Source organism: Oncorhynchus mykiss, chromosome 27 (genome assembly GCF_057628025.1).
Source record: "Oncorhynchus mykiss isolate SJ-2025 chromosome 27, ASM5762802v1, whole genome shotgun sequence".
Classification (NCBI taxonomy): domain Eukaryota; kingdom Metazoa; phylum Chordata; class Actinopteri; order Salmoniformes; family Salmonidae; genus Oncorhynchus; species Oncorhynchus mykiss.
Genome location: NC_143048.1, coordinates 1,297,341 through 1,313,649, shown reverse-complemented (window position 1 = coordinate 1,313,649; position 16,309 = coordinate 1,297,341). Strand labels below are relative to the sequence as shown.

The 16,309-nt window shown below is 42.3% G+C and overlaps 2 protein-coding genes across 2 annotated transcripts in view; one reads left to right on the top strand and one right to left on the bottom strand.

Moving 5' to 3' along the window:
* Nucleotides 1–8,385, bottom strand: part of LOC110507289 (transcription factor Dp-1-like) — a 51,802-nt gene extending 43,417 nt beyond the window's left edge. Inside the window, exon 1 of the mRNA XM_090224137.1 lies at nucleotides 8,141–8,385. The gene's annotated coding sequence lies outside the window, so the exon portion shown is untranslated. The remainder of the gene's footprint in view (nucleotides 1–8,140) is intronic.
* The window catches only part of LOC110507290 (endothelin-converting enzyme 2), a 232,875-nt gene that overhangs the window by 97,155 nt on the left and 119,411 nt on the right, over nucleotides 1–16,309 (top strand). The window lies entirely within an intron of this gene.

Here is a 16,309-nt window from a genome sequence, read left to right as displayed (position 1 = left end):
ATCAGAAATACAGTGTAGACATTGTTAATGTTGTAAATGACTATTGTAGCTGGAAACGGCTGATTTTTTAATGGAATATCTATATAGGTGTACAGAGGCCCATTATCAGCAACCACCACTCCTGTGTTCCAATGGCACGTTGTGTAAACTAATCCAAGTTTGTCATTTTTAAAAGCTATTTGATCATTACAAAACCCTTTTGCAATTATGTTAGCACAGCTGAAAACTGCTGATTTAAAACGTGTCTTCTTTAGACTCGTTGAGTATCTGGAACATCAGCATTTGTGGGTTTGATTACAGGCTCAAAATGGACAGAAACAAAGAAATTTCTTCTGAAAATCGTCAGTCTATTTATTCTGGACCTGTTAGTTGTTTAGCACCCCCTAGTGGCAGTTTAAGTTCAGCAGTCTAGAATTTACCTGCTTGTGTCATGTGACAGGAAGCAGTTTCAGAAGTGAAGCAATGTGTAAGATGTGCAAGTTTGACAGAGTTGTTACAGTCCTTCAACATACTACTTTATAAGCTTTGTATGACGCAATGTCTGTAAGTACATTTGTTTATTAACACAAGATAAATGTTAATCACATAATTTATGTTTCTGTAAAATATGAATAATTGAGTTAGCTGTTAGCTACTTTGCATTAGCTTCAATGCTATTTCTCCCTAGGGATACCTAGCTGAGTAATATCAAGCATGCAGTTGCGTTCTAGTAACTTTATTTTATATTTGGCTCTATTTTATACATTTAATGCAGTTATTGTGGAAGACATTCTGTGCTCTATACTACTGTAACTGAAAACATGTGCTTTTGTGTTTGTTGCAGTTTCACACTGTGATTCAAGTAAACTTCCAAAACGGCACCCTGCTTCCCACAGAGTTATTTGAATGAGTGTTTAGGTAACTGGATAGCTGGATATGGGCTGCTATACATTTAGCGAGTCCAGTATAGTGAAAAGACAGGCACAGCTACCCATAAGAGAGAAACCTGGATCAACAAGGATTAAAGAGTTAATGGGCTGTCATCTCGGCACAGAGCAAGCCATCACGACATTGCCATCTTAAGTCTTCACCCTACGTGCCACACTTACCTCACATCATCATGGCAGAAAGTAGTAAGGAAAATGTTACGCAGCAGGATGAAAACATTAAAGAGAAACATGGAACATTTGATGCACAGTCAAGTTCTCGCTTCTACAAATCAGTCAGTTTGAGGTTGTCAGCCAGTTCAAGGGCTAGTATAGTCATCGCCAAAGCGAGAGCCAAAGCAGAAGCAGCCCAAGCCAGAGCAGCTTATGCGAAGAAGCCAGTTGGTCACTAGAGGGCTAAACCTGAGAACTATTGGGCTTGGAAAGCCTCCTTCCATAATACCACATCAGAGCTAGGAGAAGAGCTTGACCTGCTCATCAAATGGCTTAGCGCAGAGTCTTCTGAGCAGGCACGCAGGATAAAGGCAATCCATGTCAGACATCCGCCAGCTGCGCAGATGATGCTCTGGGAGAGACTTGAGGAAAGCTACAGCTCACCCGAAGCCATTGAAAGGGCTCTCTTTTCCAAGTTGGAGAACTTCCCCGAGGTGACAAATAAAGAACCCCAGTGACTCCGTGACCTTCGATATCTACTATTGTGGCTCGAAGCTGCAAAGCAAGATGGCTACCTACCTGGCCTATCATACCTGGACAAATCCAGAGGGGTGAGCCCAGCGTAGAGAAGCTCCCATATGGCCTGCTAGAAAAGTGGACATCATATGGGTCAAAATTCAAGCTAGAAAACAACTTCACCTTCCCTCCATTCTGGGTGTTTGCCAACTTCATCCGTAGAGAAGCCAAAGTCAGGACAGACCCCAGCTTCAACTTCTCCTCTCAGGTGGCACCAATCAGAAGAGACAAGCAAGACAGACATGGGAAGACTATCTGTCCACAAAACACAAGTGTCTTCAACTGAGAACACAGGGATCAGAAGAAATCAGTGGATTTGAATAAGCACTGCCCCATCTACAACAAGCCTCATCCATTAAAGAAGTGTCGAGGTTTCAGAGAGAAATCCCTGGAAGACCGCAAACAGTTCCTCAAAAGAGAACCGTGTTTTCAGTGCTGCTCTTCCACAAACCATCTTTCCAAGAACTGTAAGGTAACGATGAAATGCAACTGATGCGAAAGCAGCTGGCACTCCATCCCGGCCCAGCTCCATGGAAGACCTGTTAAAGCGAGGTGTTCCTCTCAGGGAACGCCACCCCCCGTTCAGCTGGAACGGTGGCGCATGGAATGCAAAAATATTCTTAGAAATATTTAACCTCCACACATTAACAAGTCCAATAGCTCAAATGAAAGATAAACACCTTGTTCATCTACCCCGCATGTCAGATTTTTTAAATGTTTTACGGCGAAAACACACCACATATTTATATTAGACCACCACCGAAACAAAGACAAGAGGCAGCCATTTTGTCCCAGAAAATATAAAATTATAAAAGCAGGACGACGTGACGAATCCAAAAGGATGTGCGCTATACTGGATGAACAAAGCAATCGGTCTCTAGCAAGATCAGAGTTCTTCGACATCTTCAAGGTCAAAGGTAATTCATCACCATACACACTCAAGACGTGTGCGGGACTCAGAGACAGCCGGCAGGAGGGCCCGTGGTTACGTTGTGGAGTCAGTCGATGAAAAGATGAGTCTCTGCCTTTCCACACTCATCGAATGTAACCAAGTCCCTAACAACTGCTCAGAAATTCCCACTCCAAATGCAGCTCACCACCACAGTCACCCAAGACTCATCGTAATCGAGATCCCACCTCTGGATCCTGAACCAGACATACTTCTCCTCTTAGGCAGAGACGTCTTGAGAGTACATAAAGTCAGGAACCAAATAAACGGTCCAGACGATGCTCCATTCGCCCAGAAGATAGACCTAGGTTGAGTTGTCGTTGGGGGCGTGTGTTTCAGAGGTGCCCCAAACCATCTCAGGTGAGCTCGTTCAAGACGTCTTGGAAAATGGTCGTCCAACCTCCCTCAGCACATGCAATAGTCAGGTTAGGGTGAAAGAGAAGCTCAGTTACGGAGCACAGCAGCAGATCATCAACGAGCCAAACCTGCAAGACAACTCATTGACACTTTACCTGACAGAACCTGGGTCAGTCAATCTTCTGTCGCACCACTAATGTGACAACCCTCCCACTCTGTCTGCCATATTCTTTCTCTTTGCTCTTGTTTTCCTTATTAGTGGGCGGAGCCGGGAGGGTCGTCAGCGACATTGGACACACCTGGGCCCGGGTGTGTCCCAGGATAAATACACCATTTCCCCATTCATGGAGGAGACACTCTCCATGCAGACACCTTTATAGATTTTTGTGGTATTTTGTTTGCTTGGGCACATTTATGCATGCAAACACTCACTTACACTACTGATTACACACACCATTGTTAATTGTATTTAGTTTACTTTATTTAATAAATATATTTATTTATTTCTTGTCTCCACGTTGTCTCCCTTTTGTTACGAACTTTGAGCCGGTTCGTGACAAGTAGGGGCTCGTCTGGGATAATAAGGTTGGTTCCTAGACATTTTGGCGTGTAGCGCTTTGTTGCATTATGAAGGACTAATACTAGTGTCATTTGGGAGTATGTGTGTTGTGTTTGGGAGAAAACTTGGAGTTAATGTTAAATTCTGTAGGTGCTTTGTTTGCAGCTTTTGTTACAGTTTTTGAGTTTGGTAGGCCCAGTATTGGTTGCCTTTGTTTGGTAAACTTGCCACTGCGGTGGATAGTTGTGTGCTGCGTTGGAGAGAGTACATTGGTTAGTTTCCAGACCCCTGCCCAGCCTGGACACTCTTGCTCAACTCGCTGTTGGGACATCGGTCTGAGGAGGTGAGTACAATTGGCTGTGTACCTCAGTGGGAGATTTGGATAGGGCAGTAAAACTTGCTACCCAGAGCTATAGCCTTTTTCCCCTGTTAGGCTTAGCGTGTTTGTTTCATTTTGGAATACATTGGGCATGGTTATTTTGTTTGTTATTTTTGTGTGGTGTCTGTGGATTGAGCAGTTGTCTCAGGGCCACATCCATGGCTTGGGGGAATCTGCCAGTGTGCTGGGTGGTTTATTTCCTTGCCAGCGGGTTACAGTGCGTAATTATCCACCACAAAACAAACTTTGAGCCGGTGTGTGACACTAGCGATCACAAACTTGCACCTTTGATCGACAACACGATATTCCTTCAGATCATGGACAACAAGGTCTGCCAAGACAGCTCTAACAGCTGGGTCGCACCCTTGCCCTTCCAGACTCCCAGACGAACTGCCTAACAATAGGGACGCTTACAGTCGTCTCACTTCACTCCGTCATACTCTAGCAAAGTGGCCTCAGATGGAGGAGCACTTCCTAGAGTTCATGCAGAAAATACTAATCAATGACCATGCAGAGGTAGCACCATGACTTCAGGAAGGTCACGAATGCTGGTACCTCCCTTCGTTTGGAGTCACCCTAAAAAGCCAGACCAGATCCGTGTGGTGTTTGACTCAAGTGCACCATTTGAAGGAATCTCCCTCAATGATGTACTCCTCACAGGCCCTGATCTCAACAACAGCCTGCTGGGGGTACTCATGAGGTTCAGGAAATAACCTGTGGCCATCACTGCTGAAATCCAGCACATGTTCCACTGCTTCGTGGCAAGAGAGGATCACAGATACTTTCTCCGCCTCCTGTGGTATCGCAACAATGACCCCAGCAGTGACATTGTGGACTACAGAACGCATGTCCACGTCTTCGGCAATAGCCCATCACCTGCCTTCACCATAAACAGCCTAAGGAGGGCTGCCAAGGAAGAAAAGGATGACTTTGGCCATGATGTGAGAAGGTTAGTTGAACATGAGTTCTATGTCGATGACGCACTGGAGTCATTCACTATCGAAACAGAGGCCATCAGTGTCCTCAGTCGAGTACAAGAAATGATTGCGCTATCCAACCTCAGACTACACAAAATTGCCTCCAACAGTCCTATGGTGATGGATGCGTTTCCCCCGACGACCGGGCCAAGGACATTAAGGCTCTAAACCTCTTCACTGATGATCTCCCCCTACAGCGTAGTCTAGCCTCTCTAGGCTAGGGGGCGGTATTTTCACGTCCGGATGAAAAGCGTGCCCAAAGTAAACTGCCTGCTACTCAGGCCTAGAAGTTGGGATATGCATATTATTAGTAGATTTGAATTGAAAACACCTTGAAGTTCCTAACACTGTTTTACGGCTTTCACCGTAAAGCGTTTTTGAAATCTGACATGGTGGCTGGATTAACAAGAAGTAAAGCTTTAATTTGGTGTATTACACTTGTGATTGTATGAAAGTTAAATATTTATAATTGAATTTGAATTTGGTGCTCTGCCATTTCACCGGATGTTGTCAAATCAATCCTGTTAACGGGATTTAATCCCTAAGAAGCTAGGAGTGTCTTGGAACATTACGGCAGACACATTCACATTCCAAGCCGTAGACGACAATAAGCCATTCACATTCAGGGGAGTGCTCTCTACGCTCAATACCCTATATGATCCACTTGGCTTCCTAGCCACTGTCACCATACAAGGCAGGCTACTCCTCAGAGAGCTCTCTATGCGAGCGGAAGATTGGGATTCACCCCTTGCCACAGACATGGAAGAGAAGTTTAACAAATGGAGAGATTCACTTCAAGACTTACAGGAGCACCAAATACCTCGCACCTACACATTTTCCTCTACCTCTAATGCTCAGCTCAAGGAACTTTGTGTCTTTGCATATGTATAGGTGAAAGCTATTGCAGCTGTAGCTTACCTTGAAGGTCACCACTCAAAATGGTAGAAAGTGAAGTCAGCTTTGTCTTTGGAAAGGCCAAGCTGGCTCCCCAGCCAGAACTCACAATCCACAACCAAACAAGGAGGTTCTTCGTCTACATAAGCACAGAGTTCAGCATATCCGGCAATCCAAGTCCCCAGACTTGGATTGTGCCCACAGATCTCAACCCAGCTGACCATGGGTCTAGATCCGTAACAGTAGCCCTCCTCAGCAACATGACATGGCTGTCTGGACCAGCCTTTCTTCAGAATCCAGCCCTGCACTCCTCCAAATCTCTAGAGTTCTTTGACCTTATCAACACTGAGATACAGCCACCGGTGACTACTGTTGGGGATTAATCAGAATAGTTGGGTATCATAATATGTTTTATTTTTATTGCATGCTTATGTGAGATATGTCATTAGAATGTCTATTCTTGGATAATACTGTTGGCTGGTTGCAGTTCTCTGTTCTCTGTCAGGGTTCAGTTACTTGGGCCGCAGAGAGGTGAGAGGTCAAGCTTGCCTTCGTATGTAAACATATCTTTTAAACCATGTTAAGGGATGATTAAGGGGGAACCAATTATCTCTTGGCTTCACAATGTCTGTGTGCCAGTCACTGTGTCTCTGTGATCTTGTCCAGGAGGGGTGTATTTGATGTATGCCTGTTGGCGAGGTTTTGTTTTATGGTCCTGAGTGGTACCAAGAGCGAGATAAGAACATAGTTTAGGAGACAAAGCTGAACGATAATTTATAGCTAATGCTGTCTGGCTATGGGATACTCCTCTCTCAAGTAAAGTCTTCCTTTGTAAATGTTTCTAAGATCTGTTATTCGTCATGTGAGTTGAGATGGGTGTGTCTTGGCTATAAATGATACTAAGAACTGTTTTGTAAGGACTCTCGGAGAATTCATTTACACACACTGAATTGATCTGAGAGTCACAGGGTTGTGATGCAGTTTATATAATTAAAGATGGACTTTATGATAACTCTGACTTGTGTGTGGTTTGCTCTCATGATTTGGTAAATACAGGAAATTTCCACTACACTACTCATGTCACTCAAGTCCCCAAAAATCTGTTAAGCTCCAAACGCTTTAAGCGTTTCTCCAAGAACAGTCTCATAAGGGCAGTAGCACGCTTAATCCAGATAGCTCTGACCTTCTCTCAGCCTGCACAAGAGAGCATGCAGAAGAAAGCAGTTTTCCTACCGACAGCAGTCTACGAAGTCTGCAGTCTATCTGTGACAGTGACGGACTGCTCATAGTTGGAGTCCTAATCGAACAATCTAAATTAGGGACAAATGATTGCAACCCAATCATTCCAGGTCGTCACCACATGGCAACCTTGCTTGTGCGTCACCACCATGAGGCCGTGAAGCATCAAGGAAAATATTGCACAGAGTGCAATCCGAGGTGCCATCCGAGCAGATGGACTCTGGTTGGGTGGAGCTAAGAGATGTATCTCTTCAAGTGTGTCAAGGTCCATGGGAAGACAGAACACCAGCATATGGCAGAACTGCCAGCTGAGCGGCTGGTTGCAGGTTGCAACACCTTTCACCTACGTAGGCGTGGATGTTTTTTTCGGCCCATGGGAGGTGGTCTCACCCACAACAGAGGAAGACACGCCATTAGCATAAGGTGGGCGGTGATGTGCATGTGCACAAGAGCTGTACACATAGAAGTAATTGAATCACTAAGTGCTTCCTGTTTCATAAACGCCCTGAGAAGATTATTCTCAATCAGAGGCTTAGCAAAGCAGATACGTTCAGATTGTGGTACAAACTCCACTTTTGGAGCTAGGAACCTGCTAATAGGGTCGACATCTGCAAAATACTGTGTGTACGCGACCAATAAAAATCTATTTGATTTAGTAGCTACAAAGTTAACAAACCAAATAAACAACTGCAGAGCATTTAGTGCATTTTAGACCGTTAACTAGATTTTCCCATTACATTTAAGAGGTTAATTTTTCTGCCTAAATAGATATACCCAAAAGTAACAGCTATTCATGTGTAATTACATGATTCTGACAAGCAAAAACCTGACCTAAAAACTTTTAATAAGTGGTGTTAGGTGTGGTCACGGGACGTTTCCAATCTCTAAACCAGTTAGCAATAGTTTGCATTATGCATAAAAGGTTATAGGCCTTGCTTTGTCCCACCCGGGTCAATTGCATCTCCCTGGAAAGTTTCTCATTGGCAACAAGACTGTCAAGGTGCCATAGTAGCCAATCCCCTGTGTAATGGATGCCTAAAGCGCGTAAGCAGGCAACTTCATATTTTTGATTGGCATTAAGTCATACATCATCAGATAACAATAGGCTACACATACCAAATTGAAGCTTACCTTGTAAGATGTTTGCTGTTTGGTGAAAACGTTGTGTAAAATAAACATTTTGACTCTCTGGGCTTGTGATCAATAAAGGTATGTCACAGGCAGACAAATAAGATATCCTCATGATCTGTGGAGTCCCGGCTTTCGGTGTGTATCAACGTATTCCATGTTTATTTCGTTTATGCTTCACAACGATAACCAGAATGTAGGTAGCAGCCATCTTAAAATGAGTTCATTGGCTCGGCCTGCCCTTATACATTCCAATGCCCATATTTGGTAGTAAGTTGAAGGCAAAAATCAGTAGCCAAGCTTTCCGCAGACACCTTGCTTTTGCAGCAGATAAAAAAAAATCTAATAGGGTCGACAAATATGGGGACTTTACATTTTAGAGGAAGTTAAGATATCTAGCTGGAAAACATTTAGTTGTGAATTCAATACTGTAACTATATTGAACAAAAATATAAAGACAACAGGGAAAAAATGTCAAGGATTTTACAGTTCATATAAAGGAAATCAGTCAATTTAAATGAATTAATTCAGCCCTAATCAATGGATTTCACATGATGGGCAGGCACGCAACCATGGGTCGGCCTGGGAAGGCATAGGCCCACCCAGCCACTGGGGAGCCCAGCCAATCATTCTCTGGCAACAGCTCTGGTGGACATCCCTGCAATCAGCATGTCAATTGCACGCTCTCTGAAATATTACACTTTCACAACTGTTTGCCAGCTAAATATCTTATAAGCTTAACTATTTAAGATGGGCCAAATGCATTCTCTCCTTTTCAGGGCTCCAGCTATGCATTTGGGTTGCTAACTTGCTAGCGGCTATATTGCAAGATCAAGCTTCTTGGTTGCAGTTAGTTTATGTTTGCTTGTGCATGTTAGCATTTAGCTAGCATCCACTATGGGAATTCGCTAGTAATTGGTAATCATTTCCTAGCCTTTTTTTACATTTGGAAAGCAGTAGCACCCCCTTGTGTGCACTGCCAGTAATACCGTATACCTCGGTATGGTACAGGAACAGTAGGAAGGTATGAACATCTTGATACCGCCCAACCATAGTAGCTTATTTCTGCATCCGTGTCGCAAAGAGGGAGAGAGTGATGGAGACCTGCCCGAGTCAACATTAGTATCTACTTTCATAGAGCTTTGGTCAAAAATAGTGCTCTAACCTCGATGGAATGGTTCCATTTTGGATGCATCCTACCTAGCTAGGTGTCATTAACACAGACGTTACAGTATAATTTCCAGTCTGGATGCACGCGGCAGACATCGTTCTTAAAACAGGCGTCGCTCTCTACAGGCGTCGTTCTCCGAGTGTGGCAAGAGTGCCTGTAAAGAAGCGGACAGTTGGTGAGCCTAGAAGGGCAGGAGAGGCACGTTCCATTCAAAGGATCAACAGTAGAGAGAAGGGTGGTGCCGCCCACAACAAACAAAAAAAAGTTCAATGACGGCCTAGGAATAGTGGGTTAACTGCCTCGCTAACCCTGATTCAGATGACCATCCTACACATGCTAGATAATGGTGATATAATTTATAGATCGGCAGGTAAGCACTCTCTCGAGTGGCTAGATGTTCTTTACCATTCGTACATCAGATTTGCCACCAATGCTCCTTATAGGACACATCACTGCACTCTATACAACTTTGTAAACTGGTCATCTCTGTATACCTGCCGCAAGACCCACTGGTTGATGCTTATAAAACCCTCTCAGGCCTCACTCCCCCCTATCTGAGAGACCTACTGCAGCCATCATCCTCCACATACAACACACGTTCTGCCAGTCACATTCTGTTAAAGGTCCACAAAGCACACACATCCCTGGGTTGCTCCTCTTTTCAGTTCGCTGCAGCTAGCAACTGGAACGAGTCAAAGACTCAATCATGGACACTTACTGACAGTTGTGGCTGCTTCACGTGAAGTATTGTTGTCTCTTGCCCTTTGCAGTGTTGTCTGTGCCCAATAATGTTTGCACTATGTTTTGTGGTGCTACCATGTTGTGCTGCTACCATGCTGTGTTTTCATGTGTTGCTGCCGTGCTATGTTGTTGTCTTAGGTCTCTCTTTATGTAGTGTTGTGGTGTCTCTGTTGTCGTGAAGTGTGTTTTTGTCCTATATTTTTTAATCCCTGCCCCTATCCCCGCAGGAGGCCTTTTGTCTTTTGGTAGGCAGTCATTGTAAATAAGAATTTGTTATTTACTGACTTGCCTAGTAAAATAAAGGTTAAATTAAAAAAAGTAAAATGTTCGAGATGAGATCCTAAAAAACACTTTTGACACTTTTGACGCCATCTTGTGGCTGGTCTTTGTAATTACCAAACCGGAAATTTAGTTACTAAATGACACGCCGAAGCAGCTTATTTCCACAGAAGATTTGCCACTCCAAACAAGTCTCGTACGTTTAAAAAAGGTGCATTTCTGAAATTCAATGCATGCAAAATGCTCATTAGATGTCCAGAGATGCCTGAATAAATGGTTGCAAGTAAATTCAGGTTGCAAGTATTTAACTTTGGGTGTTAAGTGAGGTAAACCACACATTTTATGATGTTTTATATACAATGAGAATGTTTATATATCACGTCAAATAATGAAAACTTACGGAGTCTGGATCTCTTTATAAACATACAGTGTACACTGAACAAAAATAGAAATGCAACATTCAACAATTTCAAAGAGTTTACTGAGTTACAGTTTATATAAGGACATCTGTCAATTGAAATAAATTCATTGGGCCAAAATTTATGGATTTCACATGACTCTTGGTCACAGATACCTTAAAAGAAACAGGTAGGGCGTGGATCAGAAAAAAGTCAGGGGATCGTGCTGAAACATGAGGTGATGGCGGCCTATGTATGGCACAACAATGGGCCTCAGGTTCTCGTCAAGGAATCACTGTGCATTCAAATTGCCTATCGATGAAATGTAATTGTCTTGGTTGTTCCGTAGCTTATGCCTGCCCATACCATGACCCCAACGCCACCATTGGGCATTCCGTTCACAACATTGATGTCAGCAAACCATGTGCCCACACAACGCCATACTCATGTCTGCCATCTGTACGGCACAGTTGAAACCGGGATTAATCTCTGAAGAGCACACTTCTCCAGCGTACCAGTGGCCATCGAAGGTGAGCATTTGCCTACTGAAGTTGGTTGCGACTCCGAACTGCAGTCAGGTCAAGACCATGGTGAGGACAACGAGCACGCAGATGAGTTTCTGACAGTTTGTGCAGAAATTTGGTTCTGCAAACCCACAGTTTCATCAGCTGTCTGGGTGGCTGGTCTCAGACAATCGCGCAGGTGAAGAAGCTGGATGTGGAGGTCCTGGGCTACGTGGTTACACGTGGTCTGCGGTTGTGAGGCCGGTTGGACGTACTGACAAATTCTCTAAAACAACGTTGGAGGTGGCTTATGGCAATAGCTCTGGTGAACATTCCTGCAGTCAGCATGCCAATTGCACACTCCATCAAAACTTCAGACATCTGTGGCATTGTGTTGTGTGACATAACTGCACATTTTGGAGTGGCCTTTTATTGTCCCCAACCCAAGGTGCACCTGTGTAATGATCATGCTGTTTAATCAGCTTCTTGATTTGCCACACCTGTCAGGTGGGTGGATTATCTTGGTGAAGGAGAAATGCTTACTAACAGGGATGTAAAAAAAATTGTGCACAACATTTGAGAGAAATAAGCTTTTTGTGTGTATGTACTCTTTTGGGATAATTTATTTCAGCTCATGAAACATGGGACCAATACTTTACATGTTGTGTTTATATTTTTGTTTAGTATATTTGAATGTTAACTGCCTATTATGTGCTCCAATTTGCATGTGCAAAAAAATCTGGTTGAGAGAATGCCAAGAGTGTGCAAAGCTGTCATCAAGCTAAATACTTTGAAGAATCTAAAATCCAATGTATATTTTGATTTGTTTAACACTTTTTTGGTTACTACATGATTCCATATGTGTTATTTCATAGTTTTGATGTCTCCTCTATTATTTTACAACGTAGAAAATAGTAAAAAATTCAGAAAAACCCTTGAATGAGTAGGTGTGTCCAAACTTTTGACTGTTACTGTATATATAGCTGCTTTTATAAATTGGGTTTACGTTTAGTGCAAGCCTTTCACAATGCAGAAATACATAGTTAAAATTGTGTGTTTTGCACCCCTTACTGTCCGATGTTACATTGCAACATTGCATAGTTCGTTTTTTTCCCCCACAGGAATATGTTATTTGGGTCTCCTTGGGCAGTCCAAATCACTGCTTAAAGGGATACTTTGGGATTTTGGCAATGGCCCTTTATCTAATTCCCCAGAGTCAGATTAACTCATTTATACAATTTTTATGTCTCTGTGTCCAGTATAAGGGACGTTATAGGTAGTTTAGCGAGCCAATGCTAACTAGCATTAGTGCAATGACTTGAAGTCTATGGGTATATGGTAGTATGATTCTAAATAAATACTTAAAAAATACATATCTGTAAAATACTGAAGACGTGTACATAAAATGTATTTTTCCCCAAAAACTCTTATCTGGAATTTTAAAAAATGGACAACATATCAACAATCCCCTCCGGGCAAGTCTGGGGAATATATCTATGGATAAACACACAACATTTGGTCAATGCAGTTGCTTCTGAAGCTCAGACTTTAGCAAAATTAAAGTACACTGAATTTAGACTTCTAAACGCCTATTTAGACCAGATCACCATCTCATCACCATCTCAAATATAGTTATGTTTGTAACACCCTCTATGAAATACACTTTTAAATAATGTGTAATTTAATGTATTGAGCTTTGAAATGATTGTTGTCACACCCTGACCATAGAGAGCCTTTTATTCTCTATGTTGGTTAGGTCGGGGTGTGACTAAGGTGGGTTATCTAGGTTATTGTATGTCTATGTTGGCCTGGTATGGTTCCCAATCAGAGGCAGCTGTTTATCGTTTATCGTAGATTTAGCAGCCATTTCCCCACTGTTTTTTGTGGGATCTTGTTTTGAGTTAGGTTAGTGCACATTGCACCGCTGTAGTCACGGTTTGTTAGTCTATTGTTTATTGTTTTGTTAAGTTTCACCAAAATAAAGATGTGGACGCTGCGCCTTGGTCCGACATTCATTCTAACGAACGTGACCGATGTATGTCCGTTTTAAAACGGTAAAATTCAAAAAAATGTATAATAAACTAAAGAAAATGTTTATTTCCTTCAAGGTTTGACATTTTTATGTTTACTTTTTGAAAATACAACTATTAAATGGAAAAAAAATACCAACAAATCTCAAAATTGACAGGTAGATGCAAAAATATAATTTCGGCCTGGCCTCAGTTTACATGCAAGGAAAACTGGGTCCTGGCTTCTATGGGTTAAGAGGCTCCTTTAAGTTACAGGACAGGACCTCAGTCAAATCAAGGTACTCAACACCCCTAAATGAATGACAAATCGAAAGGAAGACCCTCACATCAAACCCTGAACCCCAGGAAAGGGAAATGTTTGTACTCAAATACTGATGGTATTAGGCAGATCAGAGACCATTTGAGTTACTGACAACAGTACAGGGTGGCAGGTAGTCCAGCGGTTAGAGTTTTGAGTCACACAAAATCGTTATAAATTGGGGACAGCGGTGGGATCAGCACCTTAACTAGTTCTAGCAGCAACTTGCAAGATTCGCTAACTTTAGATGGTTAGTTACATGGGAAAATTGAGGGAGAAGTCGAACAATCCGGGAACAGCAATCAAACAACCACCGGCCGACCGACAGCCGGTGGTGGATCAGCCGGGTGCCATGGACAGGCGGATTGACTGGCCGATATTACTGCCAGAATCTTTAGAGGGGAAAAAAAGTTGAATGGGCCGCTAGCAGCGCAAGTGAATGGATGGTGCATGGCAGATCGTTTGAACTTTCTCATGCTGTTGCTGAGGGGAAATGTGCAGAGATTTTGTAGTATTTTACCTCATGATACCAAGAACGATTGCAACAGCAGAGGCATTTTGAACCACCGAAACATGCTGACTGGGATTGTGTTTTTTTTCAGGACAAAATCCGTAAAGTGAGAGTGCATTCATGGCTTTGTGCATGATTTAAGCAAGATAGCTTCAAGGTCTTATCCAGATTATAGCACGAGCACACGTGATTCACTAGCACAAAACCATTTTATTACACACATTGGGTGCAGTGATCTTTGTGTGCACCTGCGGATGGCAGTACCAAAATACATTGGAAGAGGCAATCAGCATTGCTTCAGCGCTTGATCAGATAAGGCAGCTAGACTTGCTGGAAAGCAAAGACACTGCTCAATACAAACTGAACATGTGTGGGACAAGCAAGGTTACTCTGCCTCCAGTTGGAGACAATGTCAGTTCTAAAAGAGATGTTCAAGTCATTGTGTGAGAGCATTGCACAGTTGCGGACCAAGATGTAGTATCTGGCAGCGAGGAAGCCACATCAGTGGGAGACATACCAAAGCAGCAAAGCATTTCCAGGGTGTTCTACAGTAGCAACGGTGACGCGGCGGAGGACACAGACTGGTCCCGTATGTCTCAGTTGGTAGAGCATGGCACTTGCAACGCTAGGGTTGTGGGTTTGATTCCCACAGCGGACCAGTACAGAGTTGTATGCACTCACTACTGTAAATTGCTGTGGATAAAAGTATCTGCTAAATTACTAAAATGTAAATCTAGGTTCCCCAGGAGCAACAGAGGATGACCACTGTGGTTGCACATTGCGCATGACATTTTTTTCAGCTTTTAATGTTTTTATTAATTTGTGAAAAAAAATAAATAAATCAAGAACACAATTCCGCTTTGACATTATAGGGTATTGTGTGTAGGCCAGTGACAAAACATTTACATTTAATCCATTTTAAATGCATGCTGTAACACAACAGAATGTGGAAAAAGTTGAAGGGTTTGAATACTTTCTGAAGGCAAGTCTTTCTGAGCAAAATAATTGTGATGGCTTCAAAACAGCACCCCCTGTCAGTCCTCTAGTGTAAATATAAATAACTGGTTTCCAGTGATACACTTATATTCTTATAGGCCTACTAAAAAACATCTAAAGCTGTGTCAGTGAGCTGAAAGACACACTTAAAATGCAAATGGCACAAACTGACATTTGGATTTGTTCCTTCACTCAAAGTCTGCTATACTATAATGATATGAGAATATCAACATATTGCTAATCTCAGAGCTCGTTCTGGGCAGACGATGCACTCTGATAAGTAAGCAGAGAGGAAAGACGGTTCACAGAACATACAGGCAGCTGTAATCGAACACATACCTGCACTCCTGACCCCTGGGAAGGTGTTCACAGACACACATGAGAATTCAAAGCAGCATCAACTGTAGCATCTTATTAAGTAACATTTATTTTTAAGATATCATAAATATCAATTTTACACTTGTGCTTTCATGTTCGAGGTTTTTAAGAAAACAAACATACCACTTTTCCAAGTCAGCCTCTATTCAACAATAACAGACTCAAACTCTTGACCCAAAATAGACATAAAATAGAGGTCATATTCACTATCCTGGGTACAATAACTGATGGTGTTTTGCTTTAGCCACTATGCATAATAATACTAATTGTAAAAACAAAACAAAACAAAATGTCTTCCGTGAAAGTAAAGTTTTAAAATAGTTTTGATAGTTTCAAAAGATCATCAAGAATAGTATGGTTTGAATACTTTTGATAGTTTAAAAAAAGATATACAGTAACAGTCAAAAGTTTGGACCACACCTACTCATTCCAGGGTTTTTCTTTATTTTTAAAATTTTCTACATTGTAGAATAATAGTGAAGACATCAAATTGATGAAATAACAGACATTTAATCCTGTAGTAACCAAAAAAGTGTTAAATACATCAAACTATATTTTATATTTGAGATTCTTCAAAGTAGCTACCCTTTGCCTTGATGACAGTTTTGGACACTCTTGGCATTCTCTCAACCAGCTTCATGAGGTAGTCACCTGGAATGCATTTCAATTAACATAAATCCCTGATAAATCCACCATAATTGAACATTTCAATAAGCATTTTTCTACTGCTGGCCATGCTTTCCACCTGGCTACTCCTACCCCTGTCAACAGCACTGCACCCCCAACAGCAACTCGCCCAAGCCTTCCCCATTTCTCCTTCTCCCAAATCCATTCAGCTGATGTTCTGAAAGAGCTGCAAAATCTGGA